The sequence below is a fragment of the Pleurodeles waltl genome, chromosome 2_1 (assembly GCF_031143425.1).
Source record: "Pleurodeles waltl isolate 20211129_DDA chromosome 2_1, aPleWal1.hap1.20221129, whole genome shotgun sequence".
NCBI classification, from domain to species: domain Eukaryota; kingdom Metazoa; phylum Chordata; class Amphibia; order Caudata; family Salamandridae; genus Pleurodeles; species Pleurodeles waltl.
The window spans coordinates 135,398,293-135,417,571 of NC_090438.1; the positions used below are offsets into that span (position 1 = coordinate 135,398,293).

General features: G+C 45.3%; 1 protein-coding gene across 2 annotated transcripts in view; it reads left to right on the forward strand.

The window, feature by feature from the left end:
* LOC138262082 (probable global transcription activator SNF2L1) overlaps nt 1-19,279 on the forward strand; it is a 1,420,807-nt gene that overhangs the window by 1,342,544 nt on the left and 58,984 nt on the right. The window lies entirely within an intron of this gene.

The window sequence follows — 19,279 nt, forward strand, 5'->3', positions numbered from 1 at the left end:
AAAAACGACGCAATTCCGGCGCAAACGGAGTATAAATATGCCCCTCAATTTCACAACTATAATCTGCTGTGCCTGCTTCTAATATCTATTACTAAATTTTGTTCTTTAAAATCCCAAGTCTAAAGTGCCAGATAGATTCAAAGGTTTTTGCCAAAGAACACGCAATTTGTACAGATTAATCTGACTTGAGTACTCTCAGAGCAGGTAAGCAGTTCCTAAAACCCATTTGTTTGCATAGGGGGATAATCCAAAGAGCCCTCTGTTTGCGGTATGCAGGACATTGGAAAAGAACATAGGTCACAGTTTCTTCATTCTCACAGCCCATCGGACATGACTTGGACCTATTGTTTGTATTGGACCATTTGTAGGTTATGGTACGAAAAGGGAGAGACCCTATTCTAAATCTAGTGTACAGGGCACGTGCAAATGGAGAAAGTATTGCGTCCATGTAATGCTCGAACTCATGATGGCATTTGATTTGTAGAAAACTGCCAGTCATAGAAGAGGGCGAAACTTCGGCCAATTGCAAGATCTCTGATTATGTTTAACATAGAACAGGGAACCCCTACACTGCTCATAACTTCCCACAATTTATGGCATGGGACAAGGTCAAAAGCAGATTTCAGGTCTACAAATGCCACAAAAAGATGGCCTGAATCCACATCAACAGTTTTCCATTTTATGGTAATGAAGCGGAATACCTAATCGATTGTGCTGACCTTGTCTCTGAACCCCGCCTGGAGATGGCTTACTACTCGGTTATCCGCTATCCATTTTTTCAGCCTGCTTAATAGTTGATAACAGAACCTCTCTCCCCTTTCTTATATATCGGCACAATAATTGCCTTCTTCCATGAATCAGGATAAGACCTGTTAATCAAGACAGCGTTGGAGATCCTATTTACGTACAGGATCCAGTTGTTCAAGTCTGCTTTATACATGTCTGAAGGGATCCCGTCAGGTCCTGGGGCCTTCCTTGCTTTTTGAGGGATGATTGCCAACTCGGTTTCTTTTAATGAGGGGGAGGGCAAATAAATCACTGATGATTGCAATAGTGACATCTCTCCAGAGCTAAAGGCATCACGGTCAGATGTGGAGCCATACAGCTCCTTAAAGTGAGAAAAACAAATTTCAGTGGCAATATGGCACTCTGGCTTGAGTGCTTGATTTTGGTCGATGCGAGCAACCAGAAGCCAGAAACTTTAAGAATCGTGGGCCCTTCCAGCCTCGGCCAATTCACTCCATAGTCCCTCTTCATGCTTAAGTTTGCACGTCTTACATGTGGAGACATAATTTCGCCTTGGCTTAACAATATCTTCCCTATCTTTTGTTTTTAACGCCTTAATCAAGGTGCTTTTGGCCTCGCTGCATCTCTGATCGAACCATTTACTACTAGGATAAGAAGAAGAGTTACTTGGAATCCTAACAGATTTGGAAAACAGCTCCTTAAGAGTAGCAAAGAGATCCGAATGGAGGGCCATGATTTCAAGCAAAGTTAATGTGAAATGGTCGTCAAAGAGCTGGTGGCTAGAAACTAATACACGCAGTTTATCCCGTAGCTTGTTGGATCTCTGAAAGGAAACCCATCTTACCGTGCGCCTATTACTGGACAGCTTCAAAACGCCAGAGGATGCAGGAGCAGAGAGAGACACAGCTCCTGATAAAAAAGTTCTATCATACACAATTTGGAGAGGTGCATGGTCACTGGTGTGCGGATAGCCCGCTTTCACATCTATTATATAATGCCAGACCCTTAAGTCAAAAAGAATGTAGTCCAAAGTACTACTATGTGATCCCCTAAAAAAGTTAGGCCTAGCAGGGCTATCAGCTGGAAAAAGGCCATTGCCAAGATGAAGGCCGTGAAGTATCATGAGTTCTATTATCTACAGAGCCCTAATACAGACGTTAGATGAATTTGGCTGAATTGAATAAGGAGGGATATTCCATGCATCGTCTTCGGTCTGCATAGCCTCAATAAGAGCAGAATTAAGTTCAATTGGCGCATTAAAATCCCCCGCTATAATAATGTGATATTTGAGGAGGAGATCTAAAATTATAGTATTCAAGATTTCTATGGTGGCTGATCGTTGATTAGGAGGGCCAGGTCTATTATAGATATTTATACACAGGACAGGGATGCCTAAATTTGGCTGTATAACTATAGCCAAAATGCCGGGAGAATCTACATATATCTCCTTTACTCCACCCACCTCTGTCATTTTTACCCAGGTACATAGTCCCCCTGATGCCCTACCTGCTGGGGACGGCGTGGCTTTTAAAAAAAAAAGAGCAATACCCCTGCCTATAAATGCAATATGTTGCCCATGTTTCCTGCAACATGCAAATGTTAAAATTATTGACATAAACCCCCCATTCAGTATCAGCTAGTTTACTATTGATACCAGCCACATTCCAGGACAAAAAGTTTGCAGTTGAATGGGCAATGAAACAGTTAGGTTCGCAAGATGTATCATCTGGATGGTAACTATTAACATGCTCATCGGGAAGTGGTATCTATTCAGAAGGTGAGGAATCTGCGTCTCGAAGTCTCTATCAGAAGAATAAGTTACTTACCTTTCGGTAACACTCTTTCCAGTAGAGACTATCCAGCTGCAGATTCCTCACCGACCCTTCCATCCTCCGTGTTCTGTTATTAGACTCTATCCATTAGTAAGAATAAAGGTATAGGGTTTTGCACACTGTCTACCATTTTGCGACTGGGGCTTTGCGTCTGGGAAGTGGACAGTATCAAAAGCCGCTGATGTCAGTACACAAGAGTGGTGCTTATATAGGCCCTGTCCATCGTTTTCGGGGTTGAACGGTGTCAGTGCGAAGCTGGAAGGCGACACCTTCTGGCACACAGAGGTACTGCTGGAAAGTGTCTGAATCCAGTCTGACACCTGTGGAATATTTAAAAGGTGAGAAATCTGCAACTAGATGGTCTGTACCAGAAAGAGCGTTACTGAAGGTAAGTAACTTGTTCTTTCAGACCAACACTATTCCGAACTCGCCTGGCCACTTTGGTGACTCTAGGTAACTTCATGCCGATCGTACATTTGTATGTATACCTTAACAACTTTCATTGATACTTTCTCTGCCTACCATGGCGACAAAGGGTAAAAGAGAAGCAGGGTTCATTTCTGGAGAGGGAGCCTGAGAAACGGCTACCACATCCAGGGAAGACAACAGGCATTCACATTACCCACTGCTGACTTGGAGGTAGTAATGAAAAGTAACAACACAGGACTCTTTGGAGGCTCTGTAATGAGAACGAGTACACTTTAAATAAGTCTGGTGGCAGCAGCCACTGTAATGTAAGTTTCAATAGATTAATGTTGCTTCAGTTAAAAAGCTCATAGTTGGATCTTGGGAACAAGCTGGCGGTCTGTCCCAGGCCCTCCCTCTCAACTCCTGCCTGATGCTGTTGACTAAGTATTCTGGGGGGTAGTTGCATGAATTAATTCAGCTAGGAATAATGGAATAGGACTCACAATCCTATTTTGTTGGTTTTAAGAACTGGGGCCATGATTAAGAGGGATGGCAAGGGACATTCATATTCTTATTGTGCCCCTAGAGGTGAAAATCTTGGACCGGCGCAACACAAATCAAAGTGAAAGCATTTGACAAGAATGTTTTTAGAGGTTCGAGGATGATCAGATACCGCAATAGTTCTAACCACAGGGACCTGACGGCATTATTCCCATGACCCGCCAAGCGGCTTCTGGGCTTGTCTTTCTTCGACTTCTTCTTCTTGTGACCCGAATGTCCCGATGACTTGGAGGACGAAGAGTGGTGGTGACTCCGCGGACGATCTTGAGACCTTCCTCTCGAACAGGACCGTGAGCGCCGCAGAGTCGAGTGTAGTGCCGCCATGAGCTTTAGGGACCGCTCCCTCAAAGCCTTCAGGTTCATGGCCTGACACTTGGAGCACGACTTCGGGTCGTGATCGCGCTCCAAACACCATAAGCACAAGAGGTGCGGATCAGTCCCCAACATAGTTCGGTGACAGGAGTCGCAGGGCTTGAATCCGGTCTTGCGGGACATCCCTCGACACATCCACGGACTCGTCAAAAATACGACAAAAATGTCAACGTAGTCAAAAAATCACTGATGTAGCTCTTCTCCGGATCTGCGCGTAGACTGGCGCGGAAAGAAAAGAACTGATGTCAGTTCGCCCGGGTGGCGCCTATATTCGTCCGCAACGTCATCATGGCGAGCACGACGCCAACGACGCCCGCAGAGTCGACCGATGCCACCTGACGGCGCGCAGGGGTACTGCTCGAAGAAAAATTCTCCGGATCCAGTATGACGTCTGGGGAAATTTAAACGTAAGGAATCTGCAACTAGAACATATCTCTACCACATATTTTGTTACCGAAGGTAAGTAACTTGTACTTTAGGGAGCCTGTCTACAGGGTGTGCACACACTTTGTGGTGTAAGGCGTGGAATTATAAACTAGAATTTCAGTAATACGATTTCAGTTCAGTAATGAGACAGTTATTGGAAGCTGTTAACAAAATAAAGCCAGATTTTTTAGCATTTCTGAGCATTGATATATCCACAACCTTCCACATGCATAGAGTCAGTTTGTTTTAAACAGTGGAAGCAGTGGCTGAAAATGCTCTGTCATCCATTCTTGAACATTTGAATTTACGAATGTGGCAGAGTAATTTTCATCTGATCTCAAACACCGTAAGTAAAAGTATAATTCAAAAGTTCTTAAACAGAGGTCTATTAGGTTGTAAATAGACGTGTAGACCAGGCTCAATGACTTAAACCTTGTACACCAGTTGAAGAGAAGGCCTTGCAGTGAACTACAGGCAGTGTAAATTGGTTTTGCATTAAAAAAAACAATTCAAGCTGTCAGAGCCCCTTACCGAGGCCACTGGGCATGCAGGAGCTATTGGGCCCAAATGCAGAGGTGGAGGCCTGTTACTCCTGATGTCCTATTGCCTGACATACTATGGATCTTGAGGAACTAGGGCAAGTACCCCTTCAGCACTTAACCCTCAGTGGTAGCTGTGGACGAGCAGTCAAAGGCTCCATCCGGAGGAAGTTTAGATACAAGTAGTTGAACATGTCTCATAACTCAAAGCGCATACAGTATTAACAATAAATCACTGTCCAGTCAAATACTTAAACTTTGTAAGAAAAACTAGTATTTTATTTCTGACTCTACACATGCAGAGGAGTACAAACATTTATGAGCAAAACACAATTTCCTTGAGGCACTGGTTGTTGTCAGGCATATCCCAGTCCCACACTTCTTCTAATAATGTAGTTGGGGTTATTTCTCATTCACTGGTGGCTGCACCAAAGGAATGCTTACTAGAAGGCAGTAATCAAGAGTTCCCCTTTGACTCCTTTAGTAATTAGTCAAAAGTGTCTATGGTGCTGCAGCACCTTTAGTGAGTCTCGGGGGCCCTAAAGACCCAGTTCCAATCTTTCCCACTCCAGCGATTTTGAAGTGTTCAGCGAGGGATCACCTGCAGATGCTCCTGGGTCCTGATCCTGTTCGGCAAAGTCTGGCTGCTCCTGGTATACATGACCGCACCCAACAGGTGCAGACTCTCCTTCAAGCAGCACTGCTGGTTCATTCCAGCGATCAGAGCTGTTCCCGCACCACCAACGCAAGGCAAGTCACTCTTCCCTTCACTAGGGGGCATTCATTTCTTAAACGTCTGACTGGAGCCCAGTGAGGGTGCAACGTCTCCGGCTGCATCCTTTTGATTTTTGGGGAATCAGTAAGGTGCAGGTCTTGCTGTGATCTGGACCCGTCTGTCACAGCCGCAGTCCTCCTGCCTGGACCACACCCTGAACTGATGGCCACAGTAGTACTGGCAGCTCATTCTAGCATACAGGGTTGCTGTGATAGTTGCAGTCTTGCGCGGACTCTTCGGTGAAATCACCCTTACCACAGTGGCCCCTTCTGAAATACAGGGTCGCCAATAAAGGCAGACACTAGTCTCAGTGCTCCTGGCCCAGTAAGTTCAGCGGTGGCCCCCTCTGGCATTTGAAGTGTAAAGGGAGAGTCCCTTGTAACCTTTCTCTAGTTTGTGTCCCAGCCAGCTCACTGAAATGCAGCAATACACAAACTGTCTGCAGGGATTCCTCAACTCCTCATGTCTTCATTAGGTAGGCATGGTCTTCTCAAACAGGAACCAAGGGTCCTCCACGTAATGTACCATTGCAGGCACACTTGCATTCAGTATACTTTCACAGCACCTGATCCCCACTACTATTAGCTCCATGAATTGTGCTACTACAGACACACCTACATTCAGCACACCCATTTAGTCTGTGTGCACTGCTAAGTACTGTAGCTACTGATAGAGACTTCTAGCTGCAGATTCCTTACCTTATTATTATCCCCAGGTGTCAGACTGGACCCAGGACATTTTATAATGAGCAGTACCCCTGCGTGCCGGTGGGTGACATTGTTTGGCTCTGTGTAGCCAGAAGTGTTGTCTGTCCGGAAGTGACATTTGCGGTGCCTGTATAGGCACCTTCCAGGTGTAGTGTAGCCATTTTTATGTAGCTTTTGCGCGCTTGCTTCAGGCATTAGGCCTTTGTGCGCTTTGCCCTAGATGCATTTTATTTCTTTGCTCGCAGCATCGGGCCTCTGTGCACTTTGCTCTAGATGCATTTTATTCAGCTTCGTACTGTTATTTTTTAATAACCAGTTTTACGGTCTTGTTTTATTCTTTATATCACACTGTTTAGCCTACTTCAGCATCGGAGTTTTCAATAACACATTCTCGCTTACTCTGTGCTTCAGTCAAGGATACAGTCTGGTACATTGCCGATAGACGTGGTAGGAGTTTAGTCTTTGGTTTGTAGACGAAACACATTCTTGCGGAGGACGTTTTGTTACCACATCGACATGTTAGTTATAAAAACACTTCCTTGTCCTAATACATGCAAGAGGGAGATTCCGACCAGGGAACCACAACCAGACACTGACTTCCCTGTTGCAGATGCTGATCCAGATCACAGGCCTTTGCTCAGGTATGAGGGTTGATGTCTTCCCAGGGAATCTGAAAGACAAGCTTAGAGCTTAACATACTGTGCTCAAAATAGAACAAAATTAGAGAGAACGTAGTTTTTAACACTATGATAGCGTTATTCCTATGTTTCACTCTCTTGGTTACTATTTTAATCCTACTGTGTTGTATGGTTCTGGTTATTGCGGCTCACGCCTTATTATCTAGAATACAGTCATTTTATTAAAACAATCTTTAAAGCTTAAACTGTTTCTGTCATTTGTATATGAGATCATACTGTAAATGAGAGAGCTGGTTGGGACCTGAGTGACCACGACTTCCCTGAGAAGTTCTAAGATGTCATGCGCTCGGCTGCCAAATCATCCCTTCCCCTTGGGAGAGATGAGGCACTGCTAGTTAGCCGGAGCAACACCGGATTGAAGGTGACAAGGGTCCTTCTTAGTGGGTCAGACTTAGGCCCCCACACCAGGAACGACTCTGCCACCTAGAAATCCAGTAGTCTCATTTAGGATAATGAGAGCCAACGCGACATGGCGCCGCCGATTGGTCTGGCTCTAATTTTCGGGTCTGGCTGACTCTCTCGGTCTCATATATATATTGACTCCTCAGTTCCGTTAACAGACGTCCGTGGCTCTGAGGAATTCCGCCTCCGCAATATAGCGGTTGGTTGTTCAAGCTTGAACTCTGAAAGGAAAACCCCGATATTGGTGTGCCTTCTCTGAACTATCGCTGTTTTGACAATGGCGAATCCTCAGGTAATACAAATAGCAGTTAATATGCGACAACCGCTCACAGTGCATTTGCTAGCACATGGTCTAACAAACCAGGGGGGTCCAGTCACGTTTGTGGTGGACGCCCATGCAGACTATAGAAGGAACTTTTTTATTCTTGGGTCACATTTCCAGCAGTTGATGGGAATTCAAACACATTTCATAACTACACGTTTGCGACCGCCCCTGGACACTACAGGGCATACGCATACCTAGAAATACCTCTATCTTATCAAGAACATAATAATTGGCTTGATGGCGCCCTACCCCACACCATAGCACCTGTTCGGTTAGGTCCACTAAGTAACGATGGTCCTACATGGCCTTTATTGTCTACATATACACCACATCCTGCGGTGGCTGAAGTTCGTCGCTTATATACAGACTTAACGGCTACATATAGACGATTAGTACAATTTGTGATGCAGACACTAAATACGAACCCAGCGCGTGCTGCCCCAGCGCAACAACATGCAGTAGTTCCGGGTCTTAATGCAGCGACTGTACACTCAGTTATGGGCAAAGTACCAGCTAAACGAGAGGAGACTCCGTTTTGGCTGGCACAACAAATTAATACGTTGGAGGCAGTATTTCCCCATACGGGCCCTCAGGATAAACATAGAATATTGACGATGTGTTTGCCGTTTGGTATGGTTCCCGCAGTGGACCATTGTAATACATGGGGCACGGTGTTTACCGCGCTCTACACTACAGCACATGGTACACCGACAGTAGCAAACTTACCGGAAGTGCTCAAACAAATTCAGGATGAATATGGGGCTGCCCCAGCCTTAGATTTGGGGATGCAACTGATGGGCAACTTTGCCGCGGTTTCTTCTATAATATTGAGTAATCTCAAGGGAGAGGTAGTGGCACTAGCGGTGCGTATGCGTCTTCGTGACGTCCCGCAACTCGACCAGGAGCAGGAGCTGCCGAGAATAATAGCGGAAACATATTCCAGTATCGGTCGTGATAGCCTTGGGGCTAGACCACAGAAACCGCAGTTGCAAGGGAAGGGTAGTAAGGAAACTACAAAAAATAAACAACCTGAGGGTAATAAAAAGCGTTGGGAGAAAAAACAACAAACACCTAAAAAAGACAGGGGAGAATCTCCGAGAACGGAGACCCCTCAGACAAAATATAATCTTAGAAATAGGGATAATTTGGAAACGCCTGATAGATATCAATATACTGATACACGCCAATCTCATTCCTTTCAGGACTCATCGAAAAAGAGAAATGATAGAGGTGGACGGTCAGAGCGGAGAACAGAGTACGTGAAACCCAGACAGGAATCACAACGCTCTTCGGAGGTTTCTGTAAAGAAGGAAGAGAAACCGATTTAACAAAAACAACAGTTTAAAAAGAAAAAAGTGGCAGCAGTCTCAATTCGACATGCCACATAGGAAGAGAGTTCTCTTGAAGAACAAGACATGGGCACTAGCACTGTTAGACAGCGCGGCAGAGGTCACAATAGTTCGCCGGAATCTTCTAGAGCATCTGGAGGTGAAAGCAACTGATGACTTCATACAAGTCGAAACGGCAGATATGTGTGTCTCTGATCCCGATAGAGTATATACGGTGACTTTACAATTAGAAGGGGACATTGAGCGCACTATTAACGCCATCTTTTGGGATCGTGTAGTCAAGATTTATGACATTCTGCTGGCCGAACAGGATTGGCCCCCTGACTTTGTTCGCGACTGTCCGGTTGGGGAGGAGGTTATTAAACCTTCGTTCTCACCACTTGTTCCGGGAGAAATCGCAGAGTCTTATAGCATTGAATGGGCTCTGGCACAAGCACCCGCCTTATACAGAAATAATGTAGGGTGGGATAGGGATTCTCCTTATCATGTAATTCCGATTAAGGGCGAACCTCAGCCACAACCGCAATATCCTATTAAATATGAAGCCAGGGCATCGGTGATGAACATACTTACACAATTGGAGTACCAGGGAGTAATTGAACCCTGTGTCTCGCCGATGAATAATCCCTTATTTCCAGTGGCTAAACCGGACCATTCTTACAGAATAGTGGTGGACTACAGACATTAGAACGGACATGCACGTACATATGCTATACAAAATTCACATAGCGCAGCACTCATGAATAATATAGTGCGTAAAAAATACAAAACTACTTTAGATATCTCGAATGGTTTCTTCTGCCAGAATATATCGCCCGAAAGCAGGGATTTTACGAGTTTTAGTGCGTTTGGCTCTCAGAAAAAAAATTGTTGTTTGCCTCAGGGGTATAAAAATAGCCCAGGACTGTTTTCGGCTCGTGTGACTGAAATATTGCACGAGCTGGACCCTGAAGCATTGTCATATGTTGATGATATATATCTCACAGATGACGAGTTACTGCAACATTTAAGGCGGGTAGCCCGCATTGTTGTGGGATTTGCAGATATTGGCTACAACTTCAACTTCAAAAAATCCAAAATTGCCTTCCTCAGCGTCATTTTCTTGGGATATGAGCTGTCGAATGAAGGTAAGAGCCTAGCGCCACACTTCTTAGAAAAATGTGCACAATTGCAACCTCCTAATACGATTAAGAAACTCCAGTCGTTGTTGGGATTTCTAAATTTTGGCAGAACTTACATTCTTGATTATGCTACACGTATAAAGCCATTATACGAGTTGATTCACCCAGATTTTTAGAGTAGATTTTGGACGATTGAGCATACACATACTCTTCGAGATTTGCAACATGATCTCCTAGCTGCAAAGCATTTACACACACAGGACAATAAGACACATCTGGTCATCAGGGTTGTAGCTGGGGCCGTTGGGTTTACGTATGTTACCTTTAATGAAGGAGATACAGTCCCGATAGGATACAAGTCTCACTTGTATTCAGCTGCAGAACAACGTTTTGCACAAACAGAGAAGATTCTCACTGCTGTCCAGATGGCTGTTATTAAAGAACAACCTCTTGCCCAGGGCAAACGCATCAAAGTAGTTTCCCCTATTCCGGCCCTAGATGCTGTTACAAAGGCGAGTGTTCCAAATGCGAAAGCATTACATCCGCATTGGATACAATGGGCTACGTCTCTAACAGCCACTGATGTAGATTACGTTTTTGCCACAAGAATTTCTCCAATATGAAATAGAATATCCTGTTCCCGCTGACACGTTGCCTATTGATCAATATCAAGTAGTCATGTACACTGATGGCTCTGCACAACCTGCGGTGGGAACAAAACACCAATATTCTGCTGCATGTGCGGTGGTGAGTGGCCATATGGAGGGGGAGAAGTTCTGCCCCCAACATACTTATACACAGACATTGGGGGCCTGTACGGCGCAGTTGGCTGAGCTCAAAGCTCTTTTATTGGCCTTGGAACATACGGATACGGCACTGTTTACGCTTCTTGTTTGTGATTCCTATTACTGTGTCCAGTCTTTTAATGAATATTTGCATTACTGGAGGTTAAATGGGTTCAGAGATTCAAAGGGTAACACCATAAAACACAGATTGCTGTGGGGGAAGGTAGCGGATCTAAAGGAGATGCTCCCTAAAGTCCATGTTGTACATACTCTTGGACACCAGCGCGTTGGAATACACGTTGCTGGAAATACTTTGGCTGATGAAGCCGCGAAATCGGCAGTGGCGGTTGCCACTGTGGCCGCAGTTACTCGTTCGAGTTCCAAACCAGACACAGAGATTTTGGCAGCCATTAAAGCTACGGCTGATGGCACGCCTTATCCTAAGGGATTTCCATCTGTATATCATTACTCAATGGGTGGTATGCTGAACGCTGAGGTTAAAATTCCAGGTGTGGGTGTATGCGAAATGCCCAATAAAATAGTGCAACCTCAATTAATTACTGCAGCGCATGAGGGGGTGGCATCTGTACATGCTGGTGTGGCTGCCACGATTTCACTGTTGCAGGCCCGTTACTGGTGGCCTGGTCTCTATAAAGAGACGAAGCAGTATGTCCTTTGTTGTGACATCTGTCAATAAATTAAAGTTTCAACGGCTAAACGCCCGCAGCAGACGCCCCTTCTGATTTAAAATAAACCATTATAGTGTGTGTACTTGGACCATTGTGGTCCGCTAACAGCAGATAGTGCATACAAATATATTTTGGTGGCTGTAGATTCGTGCTCCAGGTTTGTGTGGGTGTGGCCACAGCGCTCAGCTGACGCTCAAACTGTTATTAAAGATTTGCGGATCTTTGTCGGTACATATGCAGTTGCGGCTTTCCATTCTGACCAGGGCCCTGCTTTTGCCTCTAAGGCATTCAGGGAAGCCATGGCTTCGATGGGGGTCCAGCTCCAGTTCTCGCCTCCATTTCATCCCAAGGGAAATTCTGTTGTGGAGCGTTTAAATCGCGATTTAAAGCTATCCTTAACGGCTAGAGTTATAGGTACGGGTCGTAGTTGGCTATCCCACCTGTATGGAGTACAGAGAGCACTCAATAACTTGCCTAGAAGGTCCCTGGGGGGTCGTACTTCATATGAGTGCCTGTTTGGAACACGAATGTTTGTTCCTGATCTAGATGGTCCTGGTGTGGAAGCGGCGGAAACGCCTTTTGACATAAATGATCGTGTCACTGTTTTGCAGGAATTACAGCAGTTCCGTGAGGATAACTCTTCTGCCAGTGCTGCCTCCACATGAATTAAGGATGAGCCAGTAACGGCTACTGGTTGGATTCTCAGAATTGGGGATCTTGTGCGTGAAAAGGTCGCAGTGAAAAAACAATTTGGCCCTTTGTATCGAGCACCAGTCCCTGTACTGGGAATCCACGGAACACGAACTGTGATTTTGCCGCTGTTGCAAGGTGGCAGATGAAATCGCTTTGTCTACATCGACAATGTCAAGTTACAACTTGTTGCCGATTCTGCACAGCAGACCAAGAGGAACGCCCATTAGTTCCCTAATCCCTCTCACTACTGGGGAAGATGTTCCGCTACAGGTGGTTTGCACCAACGCTGCTTCTTCTTCGGGCATGGGGAGGGTGGAAGATGATCTTACGATTGTTCCACTCACGACAAATAATTTGGAATCCTTTGATCAAGTCGCAGTAACTACTGATGTTACTGAGGGTGTTATCTACAGTGTACTACGGCGAAAAAACCTGCTACTCCTTTGTTTACAGTGGCACCTTTTGCGAGAATTGCCTCCAGATGCTTTCATAACAACGACAATGGTCTATCAGACTCTTTGTCCTCTTCAACACCTGTCCCGGGTCCACGTAAGCTGATGTATTGGCTTAAAAATACGTATTTTGTTTTTCCTTGGAACTATCTGTGGCTTTTTATGACTCTGATGGCTTTTTTTCTGTGGATAGGGTTTGTAGTTAACTTTTTTCTAGTTATACATGGTCATTTTCTTCCTGAAAGATCAGAGGTTGGACAGGTGGAGGAGGTGTTGAAGCCACATTTTTCATCACATAAGGTCCGAAGAGACTTGTCCTTTGTGAACATGTACGCTGTACCAATTCCAGATGGGATTGTGTGGGATAGACTAATGTTTGATATATATGGTCCCACTGAGACAATTCAAATGCCGTATGTTCTAAAGTTATCGATGAATGATATAGTAATACCAGGCATTGTATCTGATGATTGGGACGTGAAGACAGTTGATTCTATGTTGACAGAGTTGCAATATTATACTGTCTATGACAATGAAGATGCTTACCAGTTTAGAGATAATTATGGTGACATGTTTTGTTACAATTATTATGGGCACCACTTTATTCATAAAGCCAGTAGTCCTAAAACAATATTTGACTATACGCAATGGGAGCATTGCCCGACTCCTCCGCAAGGGAGTTCTAAAACATATTCTGATAAGTTTGCATATTTTTCTGGGCATCATCAAACAATTGCTAAGTCATATTATTTTAAATTAACTCTGCATGTAAATAAGCAAATACTGTTGACTAATACGAAATTCCTGTATTCAAATTTGTTTGTTTCCCAACTATCTATTGAGGGGTATGAATATTGGTAAAAAAATGTTGATTTGAAAAGTGTTTGGGGAACAAAACATTGGCAGACGCAGGGTAGGGAAACCTTGTTTAGAGCATGTCTCATTCCTGTCCAAATGATATTCTTAAATGACACTGTACAACAGACTAGCTGTTTGGGCTTAGCAACCATCAGAGAATTGAATATGCCTGGCATACCTGTCCCTTCCAAAATGAAAGATTGGCAGCAATATATCAATTCCACTTTTAGTGCACTTACAGAATGGGTCCAGAATGGTACGTTTAACTCTTCATTGACAGGTCCAGGCGGGTGGTTATTGTGGCCCATAGACACAAATGGGTGTCATTGGCGTTTTGTCACCTCCTCCGGGGGTTTCAGGACCAGTAGGGCAGACTCTCGCTATATATCACCCAAACATGCAGATATCATTACTACATATAACGTGGGGAAACTATGTCAACAATGGTTAAAGTCATCCACGCTAGATGCAGTTAAGACACATCTCACGCTTCTGTCTAATTATACTGACTTGCAAGACTTTTTGTCAGGACCGAGAGTGCCCCGAAGAAAACGTTTTTTGTACGAAGTATACAATGAGATATGGAAACTTTCCCAACAGGAGGCTGCGGCCCGGTTAAGGCAGATAGATCAGGAAAATTTGAAACAAGCATTATCTGTAGTGGATAATGGAATACACACCCTGTCTGACCGTATATATACGATTGACAACATTGTTTCCTCTGCTATAGACATTATTAGATCAGATATGTCTTCCTTATATCATGGACAGAGTCAAACGGGGTCCATTATGCAGTTGGGTTGGACACTTCAGACGCTGAAGGCGGGTCGCGTTCCGTGGCAGCACATCAGGGCCAGGGAGATATTTTTTTCCTTTAATTTGACACGTCAACAACAGCTGATGGCCAAAAAGGAAGGGACATATGTCATGTTGAGTATTGAAAAATTGGAAAGGTTGCCTTTTACCGTGGCTGAGATTCCCTCAGCTGATTGGTTAATACACGGGGTTATTAATCTGCCCATTTCCACATTACAGTTCACTTCTTGTTTGAAACACATTCCGGTGGGCAGATATGAAAAGTTGGGAGACAGTTATATACATTAGGTGTGGGAGCTTCCCTTTATATACAGATGTCTTAATGGCATGAGAGAGGTTTTTCTTAGCAGTAGTGAATGCAAAACTTCTGTCAGCCGTTTGATGGTTGGTAAGCAGCTGTCCTTGCATGGGGCATGTAATGCCTTGGTTGCAAATTTGGCTTGCTATCTAAAGGGAGTTCCAGTCCCTGTGATGAAAAACATGTTCCAGGTGCTTTCAAACGGCAGCTACGTCCTCCTTAACAGTGTGCTTACGTCAGTACTTTTCTTTCCGCGCCAGTGAGCACAGATCCACAGAAGTTTCCCCTTAGTTATTTTTTTACTAATGTTTTTGACGTTTTGTCAATACTTTATGAGGTTATTTACTCCTAGTGTGGCAGGGATGTTGTCTAGAAAGGCCGGCTTCAAGCCCTGTGGTGCCTGTCATCAATTAATGTCAGTGATGGACCATCACCTGGTGTGCCTTTGGTGATTCAAGCGTGATCACAACTCAAAGGCCTGTGCTGAGTGCCATGCCATCAACCTGAAGGCCTTGAGGAAGCGATCCCTGAGGCTGCTCAACATGCAGTGTTGCAACAATCCAGATCCCGGTCAAGAGTAAGGTTGTGTAGCCCAAGATCTTCGTTGAACTCAGTTGGACCACATGTGTAGGGCCCACCACCACAAAAAGAAGTCATCATCAAAGAGGTCTTCCACTTTATCTCATCTGTCGGCGAAAGAGGTGAGGGAACATCATACATCGAGGCCTGTCTCTGCGGTTGAGCCAGCACCTGGGCTCTCTCAATGCCTCCCCGAATTTTTGGAAGACAGAGCGACCCTCACCCAACTAAAAAAATTCTGTGCAGCCATGCGCCTCATATTTGGGTGGCCCGTTCCCTCTGGCACACCTTCAGGCCCTGAGGGCTTGGAAGGGGCCCCTTCTGGTTCTGCACCAATGACTCTGGCCTGAACGCCAGTTGGGCCCCCTAGATGCAGCCTCAGATCCGCACCAATGCCAGTTGTGGCATGCAAACCTACCTTGGCACCAATCTTGATACCGATGCTCCTGGCACCTTCTAGTGGTAGTGTCTAAATCCTCATCCCGAACTCCGGCACAGAGCTGGAAGGGCATCGACTGGAGCCTTGTCTTCCTACCCAGAGTTTTAGCCATTTTCCAATGGGCTAGGACTCAGGGAGGATTGGGAGTGGTTGCTGGACCCTGAAGAATACTAGCAGTATGAAGACCATAACATGGACTGGTGTGAGGATCTTGGTGAAACCAGTAGACTGGATACTTTTCCAGATACTGGTATGCTTTCACCCCCTACCGTAGATATAGAGGAGGAAGCATACTTCACTGTGGTGGTGCCGAGGCCGGCACAGGTCATGGACCTCAGTTTGCCCTCAGTGGCAGTCAAGACTAACGTCTTGATGGAGATGTTGCAACCGAGAGTCTCCCCCACAGAACCACTACTCCCATTGAACAAGGCCCTCACAGATGTCCTTCAGGGGCCATGGTCCTAACCCAGCACAGGGGGTTTGTGTTAATAGGACGATTGCCCACTTCCTCCACCCTGCTTCAGAGGACCCAGGCTTCTTCTCACAACACCCTACCCCAGAGACCTTGGTGAGCCAAGCCTCTGCATCCCATGTAAATCCTGATGCATTCCCTACTGCAATCCCGGATAGGGAATCCAAGAGGCTGGATGCTTTAGGGAAGATGATGTTTTCTTCCACCAGCCTGCCATTGTGGTCTGTTAACACCACATGCCTTTTGAGCCACTACTCCCATGCTCTGTTGGACACGGTTGCACAGTTTTTGCCAACAGTTCCGGAGGAGGCCCATCCTGTAATCTCCCAGGCTGTTGAGGATTGTAGAGATGCAGGGAAGTTTACTATAATTTGTGGGCTGGTTACAACCGACTCACCTTGCACAGCAGATTCATCGACTGTGACCTTAAGGTGCCACACTTGGTTGAGGATGACTCGGTTTTCTGGAACATCTAATCAACAGTTAAGGATAATTATCCCCTTTAATGGCTCCCATTTCTTCGGAGACAAGGTGGATTTGGAGCTAGAGCGCTTTAACAACAGCAGGGCTACTGCGAGGTCCATGAGCCTTTCCGTAGAGCCTCGCACCCACAATCCGCCTTTTGTGGCCACAGAAGGGATTTCCAACCACTCCTTAACCATCTCAGCCACCACGCCACCTAACCTTCCCAGCCTTTGAGTGGCCGCGGGTGTGGTACTCACAGACCTCCTGGGTCAGAAACCAGCAGTCGAGCCAGTCCAACAGTTCCCCGGCAAGCACAGCCTCCAAACCTTCCTTATCTTCCCTTATACCATCATGGGCACCAAGTTGGCGGCAGGATGTGCCATCACCTGCCCCACTAACAGTTCATAATATCAGACAGATGAGTTTTTCAGCTCGTCCAAAGGGGCTACTCCCCCCACCTTTCATGACTACCTGTCTTCCCCCGTGGGAAAACTGGGCTGATTGCAGAAGCCCCCTGACCTTTTACCCCCATTTGTAGCTGATATGGTGATTTCTGACTGTGCCCTGGGCACTGCTAATCAGTCTCGGACTCAGTGCTCTGTTTAAAAAGGTATATTCAAATTAGGCATAATTATAATTTTATAATTGACTTTGACAGCCTACCTACAAGTCCTTAGTATATGGTGGGACATGTAGGTTTAGGGACCCCAGTATAGTTAGGGCACCCCTTGGTGCACTGCCGTGGTCCCTGGTTTTATTGTAAGGGCAGGCCTGGCTTGCAGGCTGCTTTTAAGTTAAAACTAATCCCAAATTCGACTTTGGATTTAAAAGTACTTCAAGAGTCTCAAACTACCTTATCTTTGGATGTAAGTCACCCTAAGGTCTGCCCTAGGTGCCCCCAGGGTTGGGTGCAATGTAAATATAAGCAGGGACTTCATAAAAGATGTTTTATAAGCCCTGGTGAGGGAAAAACAGACACTTTTGTTTTCCCCATTGTCGTCAACAGGCTAGCATTGGGAGACTTTATTTTACAATAATAAAGTCTTATTTCCAATAGAGATGAGTAAAATATATCAAGTTTGGTACCACATGGCATGTTATAATAAATCCAGCAACTTGCTATGTTGAATTTAATATAACTAGCCCAGGGAAAGAGTTTTAGAACTCTTTCTGAAAGTTACCAAATTCTGCCCTGTAGTGCCCTTTCCTGATTGGTCAGCCTCTGGCAGCCTGAGCCAGGCTACCTTAATGAGGTGTGAAGTGGCCTGGGCTAAGACAAAGGAAGCTTCTGGTAGGTGGAGAACTGCTGCACCAGATGGCAGAGCAGGATGAGGGAAGAGTAGCTAAACTGGTCTTCGAAGGAGGGAAAGCCACTTGGGACAGAAATCGGACCTTCCCCATTTTCTGCCCTCCCAGACAGATGGGAGCACCACTGATTAGATTAGAAGAATGGATGGAATGTGTTTGTTAAGGGAGACTTAGCCACACCAATGGGTGGACTTCGCCAGATCTAACTGCCAAGGATGAATTGTCTCCATTTTGGCTTTTTAGAGAACTTTGCTTTCTGGTATTGATTTGTGCCACCCTTCATATTAAGTGGCCACCCCAGAGGGTGGGGGCCCGCACTCCATTGGACAGGAGCACCCTCCTGCTTCTAACTCCAGAAGCAAGGATAAGTATGGCAGAGCTGTCCCACAATTCAGATCCCTGCTGGAAGAAGATACTGGAGAAGGACTACCCTGTTGGACCCCTGACTTGCACCTGAAGGACTGCACTCACAAGGACTGCACTAGCTGCACACTTTGGCCTTCACCAAGAAAAGGACTTTGCCTTGCTTCTGCAACTTTAGGAGTGGACTCCCTGTAAGCTACAGGTACAAAGGAGCTGACCAGAGTCCTCTGCATCAAGTCCTGCAAGAAGACCCCAGCTGACCAGTGTCCAGTCACCATTTGATGATTCTGACCAGGTGCATTTTGGCAGTTGTAGTCCCAACTCCCCAGGAGCAACACAGAGCTTCTGGAACCTTGGATCAAATTTGTGGACACATCAAGGACCCAATAGGAACTCTGAAAGAAGATCCAGACATTTGGAGCAACTTTTGTAGTAAGCTCCATAAGTTGAAGAGGTGCATTGTGGGAGTTGTAGTCCCAGACCCCTAGATGCAAACCAGATCATCTGAACCCTTTCCTGAATCAAGAAGCACTTCTGAAAGTAAGTGTAACAGTGTTACATCGTGAGTGTCCTGAATTCTTGACTTTGTCCCTGTCCAGTGCAACCTTTTTTTTTAACCTTTTGAGTGCTATTTGCTTCTAAGTGCTAGTTTTACGTTTGATATTTAAATATTCATATCTCTGGTTCCCTACATTGGATTTTTATCATGTTTATGTAATTTTAAAGATAAAAAGATGTCCTATTGTTATGAATTGGTGTTGGATTTTTGTGTGTTGTGTTTTACTTATTTACTGTTTTGT